We start from the raw sequence: 18,544 nt of genomic DNA, 5'->3' as shown, positions 1-18,544 counted from the left end.
AAATATGAATAAGACATATTACACGCTATGCGTTTGGTGGTCATGAAAAAAACAGCCTCTCCACTCGCAAAAAGAAACTGACACCAGGCCCGGTCTGGACATAATACTAAATTGTAGGCCTTAAAATATTATATCACATGTGCATCTGCCCCAATCAACTCTGTCTTTCTGTGTGCTATTCCACCCACGTTGACACAAAGAAAATCCAAGGCGTTCAATTACATTTACATTTAAGTCATTTAGCAGACGCTCTTATCCAGAGCGACTTACAAATTGGTGCATTCACCTTATGACATCCAGTGGAACAACCACTTTACAATAGTGCATCTAAATCTTTTAAGGGGGGGGGGGGTCAGAAGGATTACTTTATCCTATCCTAGGTATTCCTTGAAGAGGTGGGGTTTCAGGTGTCTCCGGAAGGTGGTGATTGACTCCGCTGTCCTGGCGTCGTGAGGGAGTTTGTTCCACCATTGGGGTGCCAGAGCAGCGAACAGTTTTGACTGGGCTGAGCGGGAACTGTACTTCCTCAGTGGTAGGGAGGCGAGCAGGCCAGAGGTGGATGAACGCAGTGCCCTTGTTTGGGTGTAGGGCCTGATCAGAGCCTGAAGGTACTGAGGTGCCGTTCCCCTCACAGCTCCGTAGGCAAGCACCATGGTCTTGTAGCGGATGCGAGCTTCAACTGGAAGCCAGTGGAGAGAGCGGAGGAGCGGGGTGACGTGAGAGAACTTGGGAAGGTTGAACACCAGACGGGCTGCGGCGTTCTGGATGAGTTGTAGGGGTTTAATGGCACAGGCAGGGAGCCCAGCCAACAGCGAGTTGCAGTAATCCAGACGGGAGATGACAAGTGCCTGGATTAGGACCTGCGCCGCTTCCTGTGTGAGGCAGGGTCGTACTCTGCGGATGTTGTAGAGCATGAACCTACAGGAACGGGCCACCGCCTTGATGTTAGTTGAGAACGACAGGGTGTTGTCCAGGATCACGCCAAGGTTCTTAGCGCTCTGGGAGGAGGACACAATGGAGTTGTCAACCGTGATGGCGAGATCATGGAACGGGCAGTCCTTCCCCGGGAGGAAGAGCAGCTCCGTCTTGCCGAGGTTCAGCTTGAGGTGGTGGTCCGTCATCCACACTGATATGTCTGCCAGACATGCAGAGATGCGATTCGCCACCTGGTCATCAGAAGGGGGAAAGGAGAAGATTAATTGTGTGTCGTCTGCATAGCAATGATAGGAGAGACCATGTGAGGTTATGACAGAGCCAAGTGACTTGGTGTATAGCGAGAATAGGAGAGGGCCTAGAACAGAGCCCTGGGGGACACCAGTGGTGAGAGCACGTGGTGAGGAGACAGATTCTCGCCACGCCACCTGGTAGGAGCGACCTGTCAGGTAGGACGCAATCCAAGCGTGGGCCGCGCCGGAGATGCCCAACTCGGAGAGGGTGGAGAGGAGGATCTGATGGTTCACAGTATCGAAGGCAGCCGATAGGTCTAGGAGGATGAGAGCAGAGGAGAGAGAGTTAGCTTTAGCAGTGCGGAGCGCCTCCGTGATACAGAGAAGAGCAGTCTCAGTTGAATGACTAGTCTTGAAACCTGACTGATTTGGATCAAGAAGGTCATTCTGAGAGAGATAGCGGGAGAGCTGGCCAAGGACGGCACGTTCGAGAGTTTTGGAGAGAAAAGAAAGAAGGGATACTGGTCTGTAGTTGTTGACATCGGAGGGATCGAGTGTAGGTTTTTTCAGCAGGGGTGCAACTCTCGCTCTCTTGAAGACGGAAGGGACGTAGCCAGCGGTCAAGGATGAGTTGATGAGCGAGGTGAGGTAAGGGAGAAGGTCTCCGGAAATGGTCTGGAGAAGAGAGGAGGGGATAGGGTCAAGCGGGCAGGTTGTTGGGCGGCCGGCCGTCACAAGACGCGAGATTTCATCTGGAGAGAGAGGGGAGAAAGAGGTCAGAGCACAGGGTAGGGCAGTGTGAGCAGAACCAGCGGTGTCGTTTGACTTAGCAAACGAGGATCGGATGTCGTCGACCTTCTTTTCAAAATGGTTGACGAAGTCATCTGCAGAGAGGGAGGAGGGGGGAGGAGGGGGAGGAGGATTCAGGAGGGAGGAGAAGGTGGCAAAGAGCTTCCTAGGGTTAGAGGCAGATGCTTGGAATTTAGAGTGGTAGAAAGTGGCTTTAGCAGCAGAGACAGAAGAGGAAAATGTAGAGAGGAGGGAGTGAAAGGATGCCAGGTCCGCAGGGAGGCGAGTTTTCCTCCATTTCCGCTCGGCTGCCCGGAGCCCTGTTCTGTGAGCTCGCAATGAGTCGTCGAGCCACGGAGCAGGAGGGGAGGACCGAGCCGGCCTGGAGGATAGGGGACATAGAGAGTCAAAGGATGCAGAAAGGGAGGAGAGGAGGGTTGAGGAGGCAGAATCAGGAGATAGGTTGGAGAAGGTTTGAGCAGAGGGAAGAGATGATAGGATGGAAGAGGAGAGAGTAGCGGGGGAGAGAGAGCGAAGGTTGGGACGGCGCGATACCATCCGCGTAGGGGCAGTGTGGGAAGTGATGGATGAGAGCGAGAGGGAAAAGGATACAAGGTAGTGGTCGGAGACTTGGAGGGGAGTTGCAATGAGGTTAGTGGAAGAACAGCATCTAGTAAAGATGAGGTCAAGCGTATTGCCTGCCTTGTGAGTAGGGGGGGAAGGTGAGAGGGTGAGGTCAAAAGAGGAGAGGAGTGGAAAGAAGGAGGCAGAGAGGAATGAGTCAAAGGTAGACGTGGGGAGGTTAAAGTCACCCAGAACTGTGAGAGGTGAGCCGTCCTCAGGAAAGGAGCTTATCAGGGCATCAAGCTCATTGATGAACTCTCCAAGGGAACCTGGAGGGCGATAAATGATAAGGATGTTAAGCTTGAAAGGGCTGGTAACTGTGACAGCATGGAATTCAAAGGAGGCGATAGACAGATGGGTAAGGGGAGAAAGGGAGAAAGACCACTTGGGAGAGATGAGGATCCCGGTGCCGCCACCCCGCTGACCAGAAGCTCTCGGGGTGTGCGAGAACACGTGGGCAGACGAGGAGAGAGCAGTAGGAGTAGCAGTGTTATCTGTGGTGATCCATGTTTCCGTCAGTGCCAAGAAGTCGAGGGACTGGAGGGAAGCATAGGCTGAGATGAACTCTGCCTTGTTGGCCGCAGATCGGCAGTTCCAGAGGCTGCCGGAGACCTGGGACTCCACGTGGGTGGTGCGCGCTGGGACCACCAGGTTAGGGTGGCCGCGGCCACGCGGTGTGAAGCGTTTGTATGGTCTGTGCAGAGAGGAGAGAACAGGGATAGACAGACACATAGTTGACAGGCTACAGAAGAGGCTACGCTAATGCAAAGGAGATTGGAATGACAAGTGAACTACACGTTTCGAATGTTCAGAAAGTTAAGCTTGCGTTGCAGAAATCTTATTGACCAAAATTATTAAAATGATACAGTACTGCGGAAGTGGGCTAGCTAGCAGTGGCTGCGTTGTTGACTTTGTTTGAGAGTGTCGCTGGCTAGGTAACCTCGGTAGCTAGCTATGTAACCTCGGTAACTGGCTCGTTAATTAGTATAAACTACACAATTGTCTTAGATACAAGGACAGCAAAGACAACTATGTAGCTAGCTAACACTACACTAATCAATCGTTCCGTTGATCCGTTGAATGTAATAGTTTCTACAGTGTTGCTATTCGGTGGCTAGCTGGCTAGCGAGCAGTGTTGACTACGTTACGTTACGTTAAAAGGACGAAAAATAGCTGGCTAGCTAACCGAATTAGTCTAAACTACGCAGTTATCTTAGAAACAAAGACAGCAAAGACAACTATGTAGCTAGCTAACACTACACTAATCGAGTCGTTCCGTTGAATGTAATAGTTACTACAGTGTTGCTGTTCGGTGGCTAGCTGGCTAGGTAGCAGTGTTGACTACGTTACGTTAAAAGTTACGTTAAAAGAACGAAGAATAGCTGGCTAGCTACGCAATTATCTTTGATACAAAGACGGCTAAGTAGCTAGCTAAGATTAAACAAATCAAACCGTTGTACTGTAATGAAATGAAATGAGAATGTGAAAATGTGATACTACCTGAGGAGCGAAGCGGAATGCGACCGGTTTCCACTCTAGCTTCCGCAACTTATATACTCAGATCTTAGGTAAAACGCTCTTTAGGCTCTCTGGCATCTTTTTAATGTGTCACTGTGCTCTGTGTAGGTCTACATTTTAGCATGCCTGTCTAGTGTCCTATAATTTTCCCCTGTGTCTTCTCTGTACCCATATGTGTGTGAGTTCTCCTGGCCTCTGTGTAGGACCATGCTGGGACTGCTGCTGGTGGTGACTGCTGCTGTTGCCATGACAGCAGCACAGCAGAGGCTCCAGCTGTGCAGAGCAGAGTGGAGGGTGAGTGGGATGCCCCATCCTCATCTCTCCATCCTCCCTCTCTGACTCACAATGGAATTCTGGACAATAGTCCCACCCCTCTGCTCTCACTTCCTCATCCTCACACTGAATAATGACCAGCTTCAGCTGAATCGATAGGTCCCAGGCCAAGCAAAAATGTGTTTGTGTGTGTGAATTACCCAGCCCCACACAGATGAGGCTATTTATTTTAGTTTCATCATGTGGTATTTGATAGGTATCTCTCTGGCAGGACTGGCTTGCATTAGTGATGGGTGAGTGGATTAGCTAGCCCACTGAAAGGTCCGGCTCAAGGCTACATAAGTCCCGGCATCTGCTGGGGACATGATTTGAGTAGGAATGTTCAGCTGTTTTCTGTTTCACAGTTTTTCTTGTTTGCTGACTCTTGATGCCACAGGAACAGTGAGGTAAATGCTGCTCAAACTGACAAACCTCATAATCAAAGGAACAAATGTGTGTGGGATTGGTTTATTTGAACCTCAAATTAATTTGGATCAAACACATAGACACACCATCACTGAGCACCGACATGGGTATGCATACACAACACACACACACACACACACACACACACACACACACACACACACACACACACACACACACACACACACACACACACACACACACACACACACACACACACACACACACACACTCTGTGCAGGCTTTTACTCCAGACCAGCACTAACACCAACACCAACTTTGGGCAAGTACTTGGCAGTGCAAAAGTTCTAGTTTACGGTGTCTGAGGCAGAGAGAGAGAAAGAGAGAGAGGGGGGAGAGAGCGTCACTGAGATGGACAGAGACAGAGAGTGTGAGACTGAATGAGAGAATAAGAGGCAGGCGTAATGAGTGGGAGTGATACTGAATCAGTCTCAGTTAGGATGCCAAGTTAACCCTCCACCGCACTTACCCTCTCTCCATGTAATCCTCTCAGAGACAATCGGTTGACTGCTGCCACCTGGAGATCATTCCTTAGAACTCCAGCTTTCAGCTTGGCGTGTGAGATTGTGTTACTTGTCCTGTGTATTCCATCCACAGTTCCATGTATCAAAACAAACCATCTCTGTTCATCAAATCATGTTTTTACATTTCTATTAGATTTTATCTAAATGTCTTTTGATAAAAATGTGGAACTAAGAAACAAAGACATTTGGAACAAAGAAACACATTTATATAGCAAAATGATGTAATTTGATACTGCTAATATGGTTGTATCCATGCATATGTAGAAGCTGTTGTTGAAATAGAGAGAGACAGAGAGAGAGAGCCTGGGTGCTACAACACACGTTCAGCACTGTTTCTCTATGATTATTCAGGCATGGTATCATGGACCACCAGAAGTTAGATTACTGATCTGGGATGGTGGCGAGCGCTGAGTTGCGACATGAACACACACTGACAGCCTTCTGGGTCTGTGAGGCAGGGAAGCATAGAGGGGTGGGTCGGGGGGGTCGGGGGCTGGGGGCCATCGGGACAGAAAAACCAAGAGGCAGCCGGGAGACGACAGAATGGGCACAATCACCATGGAAACACAAATGGCCCAGGCAAATCATGGCAACTGGTAACTAAGGAACACGAAACGACACACCATAGAGTCCGATAGGCCTGGTTAATCATGGGAAGAGGGGTATGGGAGGGAGAATGAGACAGAAAGAGATATAGACAAATATGAATATGCTTGCATATTTCTTTTCATGTTTTAGTACCAAATTAAATATTGAAATCCTTTGAGCATGGTCTGACAAATGTGTGTGTGTGTGTGTGTGTGTGTGTGTGTGTGTGTGTGTGTGTGTGTGTGTGTGTGTGTGTGTGTGTGTGTGTGTGTGTGTGTGTGTGTGTGTGTGTGTGTGTGTGTGTGTGTGTGTGTGTGTGTGTGTGTGTGTGTGTAACAAAGACAAAGAGCTATAGCACATATACTGAAGGCCAGTTATTTCTCAACCCCCACCCCATTCCAGGTGTTTATTAGCTGAGCTCCACTCATTTCAGAGTGTCTTATAGGCTGTTTAATTCTGGGTCTGTTTACTCAACTCTAACAGCGCTCCCAGAGAGAGGTGAAGAAGGGGGCTTGCTCTATAGACTACAGAGGAAGCTACAGTTGGAACCACATGGAAATTATACTCAGGAAGCACTTAGTGGAGAGGAGAGAACGGAGTAAGCTACAGGTGTCATGGTAACAGCACTGCTGCAGTAGACCTGCCTTATAGGCTGTTGAATTGGAAGAGCTACACTTTTCAAACTCATAAAACCCCCACAAACACAAATGATTATCTCATTCTATTTATACCCATGGAGCAAACACTCAGTCATTAACACCAGCTGAGAGATTCTCCAGAAATACAATAGCCAGCCAATGATACATTTACGATCATCTTTCCCATTTCATCTGCCAAATGTGTGATATAAAAGGTTATAGAATAACATTTTTTTTTTTTTAAAGATAGATAATAAATACATTTGGTAAAAATGATTATATTTTCTGTCACCTGTATTATATATGTAATCTATTATCTATCTATAACTATGGGTATCACAATACTCAAAATGTCTGTGATTATATTTCACCATGGGGGGAATAACCTCGTTTTTGAGTTAAGCGAGGGAGAATGCAAGACGGTAGATGGCGCTGTTAAACAAATCTAAAATCTGAGTGAAGTCTACTATGTGAGTCCTGTGCGTGTGAGTGCATGCATGTTCACTTGTGCAGGCTGTACTTTCTACTCAATTCAAGTTTATTTGGGACCAGTGTGGTTCCCATATTAATTGAGGATCAGCGCCTTGGAGGTCTCTGAGGTGTGCATCAAGTTCCTCTCTAGGCTACAAAGCTACAAATGCGTATGATCTTAAAAACGGTGTGTCACAATACGTTTTCCTGCTTCTGACCCGTCTGAACCCCTACCCAGTAGATTAGAGAGAGACAGGTGTTGGCTCATGTCCAGTGCTCTCCAACTCCTCACATAGCATACCCTCCACCCTTCCTGTGAAGCCAAATCCAAACCCTTGGGCTCTCTTTGCACTGCTATTGTGAAGGTTAATGCACAATTTATTTGAATTAATTCAGAGATTAATAAAATAAATCTTTAGGTTTGTATAAGAGGATTTCCCTAGGCACTTGTGACCCTATCAACCATTTTTGTAGGCTTGACAGAGCAGTTTTAGCTGGTAGATGAGGGGATGGAAGGGAGATTTGTAACACAGCTGAAGTTGAGTTTCGCTGTCAGCTAAAGGATTTAGATGGTTTCGCTTCTCTTCTTCTTCCCCTCTGTGGTAAAAACCTGAAGAGGCCCTCCACAGAGGAAGCATGTTCATTCTACACAAAGGCAAAGTGTGTGTGTGACCCTGGTGACCCTACCTTCGCTCACTGGAGCACGTTTATCTTTGACATAACATCTGTTAGAAAGGGTTGGCAAGCTCAAAATAATAAACCACAAATCCTGTTGGTCAAGAAATAGTCTTCCTGGTCAGTTAGTAGGCCTACCAGAAAACACTTATACTATACCGATGTGTACTTCTTGTGAAAAAATATTTACAAAAGAACATTTTACAATACTGTCAGATGCGTGAAGGGTTCATTGCATTTGCCTACTACTCCTTTGTTCATAATATTATTTTAAAATTAAGATGTTATTTCTTTACTCTACCAACATGACACAAACTTGCTGCAAATGTCACAAACTTTCCCTCTTACCTAATCTCATACAAAAAGCCATTTAGATATCAACACATCTGCTTGTCTTACATGCACAGATACACATTCACACTTTATCGTGGCTGTCTTTTTTAACTGTTACAGCCACCTGTGTTTGTTCCTTCTTCCCTGTCAATTCCAGCTCTGATCTGTGGCAATAACAGGTTCACTGTGAGAGACACAAACAATCCCTGCACCCCACAAACCCCTAATCTAGCGCCCTGGTTGGTTGTGACATGCTTATAATGACCCCCCATGGTGACACTGACATTCACTTGGGCCTGGTCGCACCTGTCAGAGCCAACCCTAAAGCATTATACCCTCCCCCTCCTTCCCTCTGACCCCTACCTCTGTTTTCTCTCCTTTCAGACTCCCCCTCCCCCTTCTCTTTTTCTCTCACTTACAAATACAACTCATTCTCTCCCACCTCCCCCTCTATTTAAGTGAGGTTTTGAAATAAGTTATTACCTAGGCCTACATACTTACTGCGAGATTCTGGCAATTATGCCATTTTTCTACATACCCAGAGTCAGATGAACTCCTGGATACCATGTTTATGTCTCTGCGTGCAGTATGAAATTAAAGGTTGTTTCGTGAGCTAATGCTAACTAGTGTTAGCACAATGACTGGAAGTCTACAGGTATGCTAGCTAGCCATAAAAATGGTATCCACGAGTTCATCTGACTCTGGGTAAGTAGCAAAATGGCTTATTACCACTTTTTGATGGTATGCACATCTACAATAACATTTCTAATTTAAACCTTTCCTACAGACTATTGACCTAGTAGCCTACTACAGCCAAGCATACAAACTGAGTTTGGGCGCCATGGGTTTGTCTCAATGTCAATCATTTACAGCAATGGCTCAACCATGTCACTCTGAGTGAATAATCCTTATCATTATGTCATTAGAATCTCTGGGTAATCCTAAAATTATGATGACGCACAGGTGTTACGTTTTTGGGTAGTGATAAGCCACAATCCAACTTAGGTGGTGTTTAATCAAGTGGTCATTGTTGTGGCACAGTTTTAACTTTAGGAAAACTCTGACAAAGGCTGTTGTAGCCAAAAGACATTAGTGTTCTGCTTTATAAATGCATATAAATGGATTTGACCTTGCTTGCTCTTCATGGTGTGCTAATCTTTCTCCTTCTGTGCCACTACTTCTCCACAAGGTTGGTGGAATTTATGGATGTGTGCACCCTCTTTCTGACTGATTCAACACAGACCACATATGATCCCTCAATTATCTTCCAACCCTGCAGACCAAGCAGCTCTTAAGGAGCAAATCAGACCATTTCATTGTTATTTGGTCACTCCAATTTTCAACACACACAGGAATTCAGTTGCAACTTTACGTTGACAAAACATTTTTTTTTTTTTGCATATCTTACAAATCTCATTAATGTGTGACTCTCTCAACCTTCTATCTACCCCTTGATGTTATCATCCCTTGACTCCCACATGCTTGGGAAGATCGAGGATGGGATGGTGAAGAGTTTGCTAGACAAACAAAGGCTATAGGGTTATAACAAGCTTCCACTGGGCTGAAACTAAAGGGGGTGTTGAGAAAGGAATGGGACCTTGCTGTCAGGAGGGCAGGGTGTTATTTTGATGATCTACTGGCACCTAAAAGGCCTACACATGTCTGTATCCTCAACTTTGGAAAAACGAAATGATTCTGGAGGCTACTTTTCTGTCATATAGCTGTTGCAGATCATGTAGTTACCTCTGAACGTCATGTCATAGGCCTAAAACATTTTAAGAACATTTTCAGAACGACACAACTGCACTATTACAGGAGGGCTGCAAAAATGCAAAATACTGTATTTATACTGCCCTCTTGAAGAGGGAGTCATGTAATAGTTTTCTACTGAGAGAATTTCTTCAACCCTTTATAAGCTCTTTCATACTGTGACTCTTGTCTCTCTTTTGCCCAAAGAGATGATCGAAGAAACATCATGTGATTGGATTAAGTATTTCAAAGACCCCTGGCCCTCACAATATAATATTTTTCCTTCTGGGAGAAGTCTATTATAGCTAATCAAAAGAGAACCTTGACTGGTGCGTAAAACCTGCGAATTCAGACAAACAAAGAGGTGTTATGGGTTCGCACTAAACATTTTGAATGTGAACCCATTACACCTATTTTTAAGTCTATTTTAGGGTTATAATAGTTCTGTTGACAAAAAATGTTTGGCTACAACAAACTGAAGTAAAACCATGAGAGATCATCAGACCAATGATATGTAAATAACCAGCTAAATGCAATACCAATTACATGTTTATTTATTGAATTAATGCCATATGCCTAAACCTAGCTCTAATTTAGTTCCCTGTCATATGGAAATCGTCCATAGGTTTACAGGGTTCTAGCGTGATGCCACTAGAAGAATGTAACGCCACTACATCAAGTAACTATAAGTAATACCTGTAAAAATGTCCATTATTTAATGCTTTCCTTGTACCCAGGTTTGTCCTGTGTAAATGCAGGCTTTTCTTTGGTTGCTGATATCATTACTTTTTAAAATAAAAATGTAATTTGATCTGTCAAACTGCGCCCCTTAATCCACTATTTTCCAATGGAGTAGGAAGTTACGACTTCAAGTGTGCACTACCACTGATACTTTTATAAATATCCATTATTTAAGCTTACTGTGTACCTGTTGTTGTCCTGATTGTTATAGAGTTGTCAGTTGGATTTGGAATCCATCGTTTTTTTATTTAAAAAAATGATTCTGTGCACACCCTAACAAAAAATTGTCCATGAACGACTGCACCTCCTCCCTTAACAACGTCTCCCTTTTCAGGGGTCGCGTAAAATATTACTTTTATCAAAAACTATGGATTGATTTCATCACCCAAAGAAAAGCTTCTAGTTACACGGCACAAACATAGATAGGCCTACTACAAGAAAAGCGTTAAAGAATGGACATCGACTGATACGGACTCGCTTGATAGGGACTCAATGTAGTCGGAGCTTCAGTCCGCCAACACTTATTCCAACTCAACTCTCTCGAGATATATATATTGTGTAGTTGAGTAAACTCAATCAGCCTAAACCTAGTCCTAGATTATCCAACTAGTGAATCATTTGTTTCTACTTTCTGCCAATTAGAGACTGACAATGGTTTTTATTTATCAATAGGAAAATTGCTGCATCTGTCCCTGTGAGTCATTATGATTTCATTATCCACCCAAAAATTGTACCTCCTGACCGTATGCAGTAATGATTCACTTGTGTTTATTTCGCACGAATTTAAAGCGGCAATCAGCACTTAAAACATGAAGAAAGGTAACCTGCTACTTGTTCCGCTAAAAAACTTAGGGGTGGGCTGTTTTCTTTTTACCACTCTCATAGACAGAGTTATGCTTGCAAGGTCAAAATATTCAAAATATTAGTTTTAACCATGTTTTGAGGTCTGTACAGTGTTTGTTTACATTACGTTTGTTTCAAACATTGGAGTTTATATTTTGGGTTCTGATGGGGTGCGACAGTTGAACTAAACTCATTAAGCATTTCTAAGTTATAGTCTTCGAGAATCAATGGGTACATATCAATCAATTAGGGGAAAATGGATGTTGAAATGCAGATTACTCCTTTAAAATTAGCGGTGAGTCTTCAATAAGGTTCTATGGCCGCCCACTTTCAACCGTCCACGTGCAAGCTCCGGAGCACGCACCGCCACCGCCATCTTCTTGACACTCATTTCCATCATTTGTCACCCATTGTGACCGTATAATTTAAATTAAATTCTGCAAGAGTTTATTCAAACTTTTAAATAGTTTTGCCTCGTCGATTAACATTCACACTGCCATTTGATTGGAAATTAAAGGGTATACCTAGTCAATTGCGGTTGATAGGCTACATTGTAGACCTTGCTAATGATGATAGCCTACATACGTTGTATCCATGTCACGATTTGTAACTTCAGCAAGTGTTACACTACAGACAGTAGCTATCTTGTGGATTTGTTTTGATGGCTGACTCATTACAGCATAAGTGATTAGGCCTACATTAAAACATAATTAGGCTAAGTAGGCCTAATGCAATACGAGGAACGTCTAAGAATTTTGAAGACTCAAAACTATCAAATGACAACTTTGTTGCAAGAAAAGTATCAGTTTACCGGCGATCATCACTAGTTAAAGTCATAATAATCTCATGACTAGTTCACCAAACATCTCCGCCCATGCGCAATAATAATTTAGCAATTTAGCCTATGTGTTTTAAACTTTAAAAATGCGCAAACGGCTTCAATTCAGTTAGTCTGTTTAATTTCGTGGTTGTCTGGTCTAATGTTAGGCTATATGTTGGCCTTCGGTTTGGTGATATTCATATGTTCAGGTTTTTCAGTCGAACTCAGTCGGCCAACTTGGTGAAGAACTCCTGGCCCCAATACTGCCCATAAAGTTCGAGACGATCAACCGAAGTCGCCAACGGGACATTACACACAAGCGTTTGTGTGTTTCCATAAATCGTCGAGCTATCGCCATATTCGAAATGCGAATAAAAGATAATTGTATAATCTTACACAATTTCAACATCTGAGCCGTGCTATTTTTCTTACTCTAGCGCTACCATTGTATGTATAGCAATGGGACGTCCCCTTTTCGTATAGTCGGCCAATCCCGATCAAGAATAGCCAGGTTGGAGAGACGTCATTGGAGAGTATCGAGAAAGAAGCCTGTGGTTCTCAAACCGGGTGGCAGAGTCTACCCGGAGGAAGGGACAACGAAGGTAGGTGACCCTTGATTCATATTTAAAGCCACTGGTTATCATTCTCCATCGTGCACCAGGAGAAGCATGGTGAAGCTATGATTATCCGTTTATTTTGCATAGCCGACATTATGTAGTGGTCAACAACTACATGGAGCCTCATGCACAAAAGCACAAAGACTAGTTGACACAAAAGACAAGGCTACAGTTTAGGAGCCAGCATGCTTACTCCTCTGTTACGGTACTGTATTTGATCAAACAATGTCAGTAGACATGATGCTCCCTGTCTTTTATAATCAATCCACAGTATTTGTTTACATATCAGTTTGAGGACATTAGAGATGGCAATGCTGAATAACAAGATTAGGTGAGCAATGTTGTTTGTTAACAACATCTACAGTAGCCTATAGTGTCGTGATATCTTGGATTACCCACCAGTACAAAGGCAACAGCTTTATTGACAATAAAGGCTAGACAACAGAATAACCATATCCTGAACTCCGGTGTGCATGACAGGCAATTTGTTACAATGTAGAACACGGTATAGATGCCGGCTTCAAGTCAATATACTTTTAGTTTACTTTGTGGTTGGCCTACTACAACTGTCACACTGCCAGAACATGCAACATTTGACATAAGCTGTATCGGAGAAAAGATAGAGGAAAGACTGACTGCTCTGCAGTTCTTTGTACGGAACATTCGCGGCAAAAATTACCCCGCGAGATTTCTTCATACAGTTTAGAAAAGGGGAGGAGAAAATAAGACCAGGGTGTCGGAACTGACGGAGAAAGGGAAAGCAATGTGGTTTGCACATTTTGCAAACGCGTTTGGCAGCAATATTCTCAGCCATGGATTCGATGATTTGACTTCGCCTATGTAACACCCATATACTTATACAACAATTAAACCTAATGAACGACCCGTTGCATTGTCATAGCCGTTTCCCTTTTCTGAGTCCTTCAGTCTTATGATGAACCCGGTCTGTTGTATATTGTAGTACCAGTGGGCCTTTATGAAGGATAGCCTAATATTACTGAAATAAGTTGTGTAAAATAGTAGAATTGATTTGACGAAGAACTGTCCTTTGACTATTGCCACACAACAGCAAAAGTAAATCAGTCCTTTCTCTGTAGAACAAAAGATTGAGCGACCTCATCCATTGGTCGGTTTTCTACCCCAATACCCCATGCTGCCCCCTGAAGGGGACCGGGGTTGGTTTAATAATGGGATGGGTAGGCTAATTCCTACACTCCGGTGCCTTTTCTGTCCCCAGAAAATATCATCTCTTATTTAGTGTAAAATGTACATTCCTAAGGTCTTTAAATAAAAAGTTAGGTGGCATTTACCATAAAAACACAAAGATATGGATTTGTTTTTAGTGGATGTAGTCGTTTTTGTCATATTCCGGGGTGCTATTCATGAACTTCTATGAGACCTATAAGACATTAAATAATACAATATTTAAAATCTTTCTTGATTATTTTATAATCCTACTTACATTTCTCTTAAACAAGTTTTTTCATGATTATTGTATTAAGATTTTCTGTGTTTCCCTGATTTCACTTCCCACCTGATAGGTTGTAGTAATTCCCCTTTCAAAAATCAGCCCCTTCCTGCAATGACATTACATTCAGGAAGTGTCATAATATTTGGGGTGGTAAAACAACAGAGCAAGGCTAAGTAAATGTATTCTCCTGAGACCCGAAAAGTTTGCGATTTTTTTTTTTTTTTTTACAAAGGTGTTTAGGGTGAAAAAACACAATACCAAGATTATATATATATTTTTAAATATTGTTATTTGTCTTTTATTGTATCTGCAAAATTGTCCTCTGTAGTGGTCATTAGGATGTAAATATGAAGAGAGAAAAAACATTACAGTCAATGGGTACAGTTGCTGAAAAACATAGTCACGGCATCCAAGTGTCCACTATAGAGGAATTTTCTTGATAAGCTCTTATTTAGCTCTTATTTACAAAGTCCTGAAAACTCACTTAACTATTCCTGAGATATTCACTTGCTATAATTAGTAATTACACCCTCCTTTAAAATGTCCATAAAATGTGCAAATTGTAATGTCAGCCATTTTTTTAAGAACCAGGAAGATAAAGTTGTCAAAGTCTCACCCCCAACATGTGACATCATTGAAATGCCCAGAATGTCCTCACAAAGGGACAACAGGACTTAATACGCTTGAATGGCCTCAGAGATACGGACCAAGAACTGATGTCCACTAGAGAGGACAAAAATGAATTGCTGGGTCCCAGGAGGATAGACATGTTTCATGATGTTAGTCTGTTTGTCTCACTTATACATTTCCACCCTGTTGGGCTAAATTATAGAGAAAGTTAATACAATTTCAAAATGTCTAAATAAGTTTGATATACAAGTTAAAATCCTCTTCAAGTGTTTACCATTATGTTAGCTCAATTGCAATCGCACAGAGCAATAGCTAATTTAGGCTCCACATTTCAACTCTGTAAGGATTATGCACCTCACAGGGTGAACATTTTGTTAGAAAAGATAGTAAATAAATTACGAATGTCAATATTTATTTATAGTTGCATAATACATTTATATTTTATGATACAATACACTTTATTGTCTATTTACATGACACGATAGCGCTGATAGACATGGTAGCTCTGTTTCTGGCTCCTAAGCAACTTTGCAGTATTTAGTAATTTTTTTTGTGTTATTTCTTATATTATTTGCCCAGACGGTTTTTGCATTATTACATACGGCCGTAAATAACTTTTGGATATCAGAGCAGTGTTAACTTACCAGCATTCAGACCAGAAATACGAATTTACCGAATTGGATCCTTTGTTCGTACAACAAGGCAATTTAACTTATCCCCGAGGCTGCTCCAAGATGCCACCGGAGGAGGAGAGGTATTCGCAGTGGACTTCTTGTCCGACTCAGGAGGCGTGCACACCATCCAACACGTGCGAGTATATTAATCACTAATGTTCAGTCCCTGGACAAAAAAGTAGACGAGCTCTGGGCAATGATCTCCTTTCAGAGGGACATCAGGGACTGTAACATACTCTGTTTCACGGAATCATGGCTCTCCAGATATACTGTCCCCGTCCGTACAGCCAGCTGGGTTCTCAGTACACCGTGCAGATAGGAATAAAGAACTCTCTGGGTAGAAAGGTGGAAGTGTACTACCGGTCAAAAGTTTTAAAACACCTACTCATTCAAGGGTTTTTCTTTTTTTGGACTATTTTCTACATTGTAGAATAATAGTGAAGACATCAAAACTCTGAAATTAACACATATGGAATCATGTAATAACCAAAAATATGTCAAACAAATCAAAATATATTTTAGATTTGATATTCTTCAAATAGCCACCCTTTGCCTTTGCCTTGGCATTCTCTCAACCAGCTTCATGAGGTAGTCACCTGGAATGCATTTCAATTAACAGGTGTGCCTTCTTAAAAGTTCATTTGTGGAATTTCTTTCCTTCTTAATGCATTTGAGCCAATCAGTTGTGTTGTGACAAGGTAGGGGTGATATACAGAATACATACCTATTTGGTAAAAGACCAAGGCCATATTATGGCAAGAACAGCTCAAATAAGCAAAGAGAAATTACTTTAAGACATGAAGGTCAGTCAATTCGGAACAATTCAAGAAGTTTCTTCAAGAGCAATCGCAAAACCGTCAAAAGCTATGATGAAATTGGCTCTTATGAGGACCGCAGAGTGAAGGACCGCAGAGTGAAGGAAAAGCAGCCAACAAGTGCTCAGCATATGTGGGAACTCCTTCAAGACTGTTGGAAAAGCATTCCAGGTGAAGCTGGTTGAGAGAATGTCAAGTGTGTGCAAAGCCATCATCAAGGCAAAGGGTGGCTATTTGAAGAATCTCAAATATAAAATGTATTTTGATATGTTTAACACTTTTTTGGTTATTATATGATTCTATATGTGTTATTTCATAGTTTTGATGTTTTCACTATTATTCTAAAATGTAGAAAATATCAAGGACATCAACCACCCAAGCCGCGGCCTGTTTACCCCGATATCATCCAGAAGGCGAGGTCAGTACAAGCTGGGGCCGAGGGTCTGAAAAACAGCTTCTATATCAAGGCCATCAGACTGTGAAATAGCCATCACTAGCCGGCCTCCACCCAGTACCCTGCCCTGAACTTAGTCACTGTCACTAGCCGACTAACAGCCATTTACTCTACCATTTTAAAAGGCTAATTGATCATTAGAAAACCATTTTGCAATTATGTTAGCACAGCAGAAAACTGTTGTTCTGATTAAAGAAGCAGTAAAACTGGCCTTCTTTAGACTAGTTGAGTATCTGGAGCATCAGCATTTGTGGGTTCGATTACAGGCTCAACATGGCCAGAAACAAAGACCTTTCTTCTGAAACTCGTCAGTCTATTCTTGTTCTGAGAAATGAAGGCTATTCCAGTCTGAGATATGGCTTTTTCTTTGCAACTCTGCCTAGAAGGCCAACATCCCGGGGGTTGCCTCTTCACTGTTGACGTTGAGACTTGTGTTTTGCGGGTACTATTTAATGAAGCTGCCAGTTGAGGACTTGTGAGGCGTATGTTTCTCAAACTAGACACTCTAGTGTACTTGTCCTCTTGCTCAGTTGTGCACTGAGCAAGTTATCTCTTGGTCATCCCACTTTTCTTTCTATTCTGGTTAGAGCCAGTTTGCGCTGTTCTGTGAAGGGAGTAGTACACAGCGTTGTACGAGATCTTCAGTTTCTTGGCAATTTCTCGCATGGAATAGCCTTAATTTCTCAGAACAAGACTAGACAGACGAGTTTTAGAAGAAAGTGTAACGGCTTTTCTAGGGAGAGTAGGGATTGGACCAAAGCGCAGCGTTGAAGGTAGACATAATTTATTAAATGAAACCGACGAAACACGAAAATAACACTTGACTAATACAAAACAAATAAACGATGAAGACAGACCTGGACTAGAGAACTTACATATAACGAAGAACGCACGAACAGGTACAGACTACAAACAAACGATACAGTCCCGTGTGGTACGAACATACAGACACAGGAGACAACCACCCACAAACAAACAGTGAGAACACCCTACCTTAATATGGTTCTCAATCAGAGGAAACGTCAAACACCTGCCTCTAATTGAGAACCATATCAGGCAACACATTAACCCCAACATAGAAACACAAAACATAGACTACCCACCCAGATCACGTCCTGACCAACTAAACAAAGTAAAACAAAGGAAAAATAAGGTCAGGAGCGTGACATAACCCCCCCCTTAAGGTGCGAACTCCGGGCGCACCAGCATAAAGTCTAGGGGAGGGTCTGGGTGGGCGTCTGTCCACGGTGGCGGCTCTGGCGCTGGTCGTGGTCCCCACCCCACCATAGTCACTACCCGCTTTCGTAGCCTCCTCAAAATGACCACCCTCCAAATTAACCCCACTAGATTAAGGGGCAGCACCGGAATGAGGGGCAACACCGGAATGAGGGGCAACACCGGAATGAGGGGACACTCCGGAATGAGGGGACACTCCGGAATGAGGGGACACTCTGGAATGAGGGACGGATCCTGGCTGGCTGGCGGATCCTGGCTGGCTGGCTCTGGCGGATCCTGGCTGGCTGGCTCTGGCGAATCCTGGCTGGCTGGCTCTGGCGGATCCTGGCTGGACGGCTCTGGCGGATCCTGGCTGGACGGCTCTGGCGGATCCTGGCTGGACGGCTCTGGCTGCTCATGGCTGGCTGAC

General features: G+C 43.4%; 1 protein-coding gene across 4 annotated transcripts in view; it reads left to right on the top strand.

Moving 5' to 3' along the window:
* The first annotated feature begins 12,735 nt into the window (after window positions 1–12,735).
* LOC139542440 (DNA (cytosine-5)-methyltransferase 3A-like) overlaps window positions 12,736–18,544 on the top strand; it is a 30,884-nt gene continuing 25,075 nt past the window's right edge. For all 4 annotated transcript variants that reach the window (XM_071347873.1, XM_071347871.1, XM_071347872.1 and 1 more), the window contains exon 1: window positions 12,736–12,840. The gene's annotated coding sequence lies outside the window, so the exon portion shown is untranslated. The remainder of the gene's footprint in view (window positions 12,841–18,544) is intronic.

This window comes from Salvelinus alpinus, chromosome 17, assembly GCF_045679555.1.
Source record: "Salvelinus alpinus chromosome 17, SLU_Salpinus.1, whole genome shotgun sequence".
NCBI lineage: Eukaryota > Metazoa > Chordata > Actinopteri > Salmoniformes > Salmonidae > Salvelinus > Salvelinus alpinus.
This window is presented reverse-complemented; position numbering and strand designations above follow the sequence as displayed.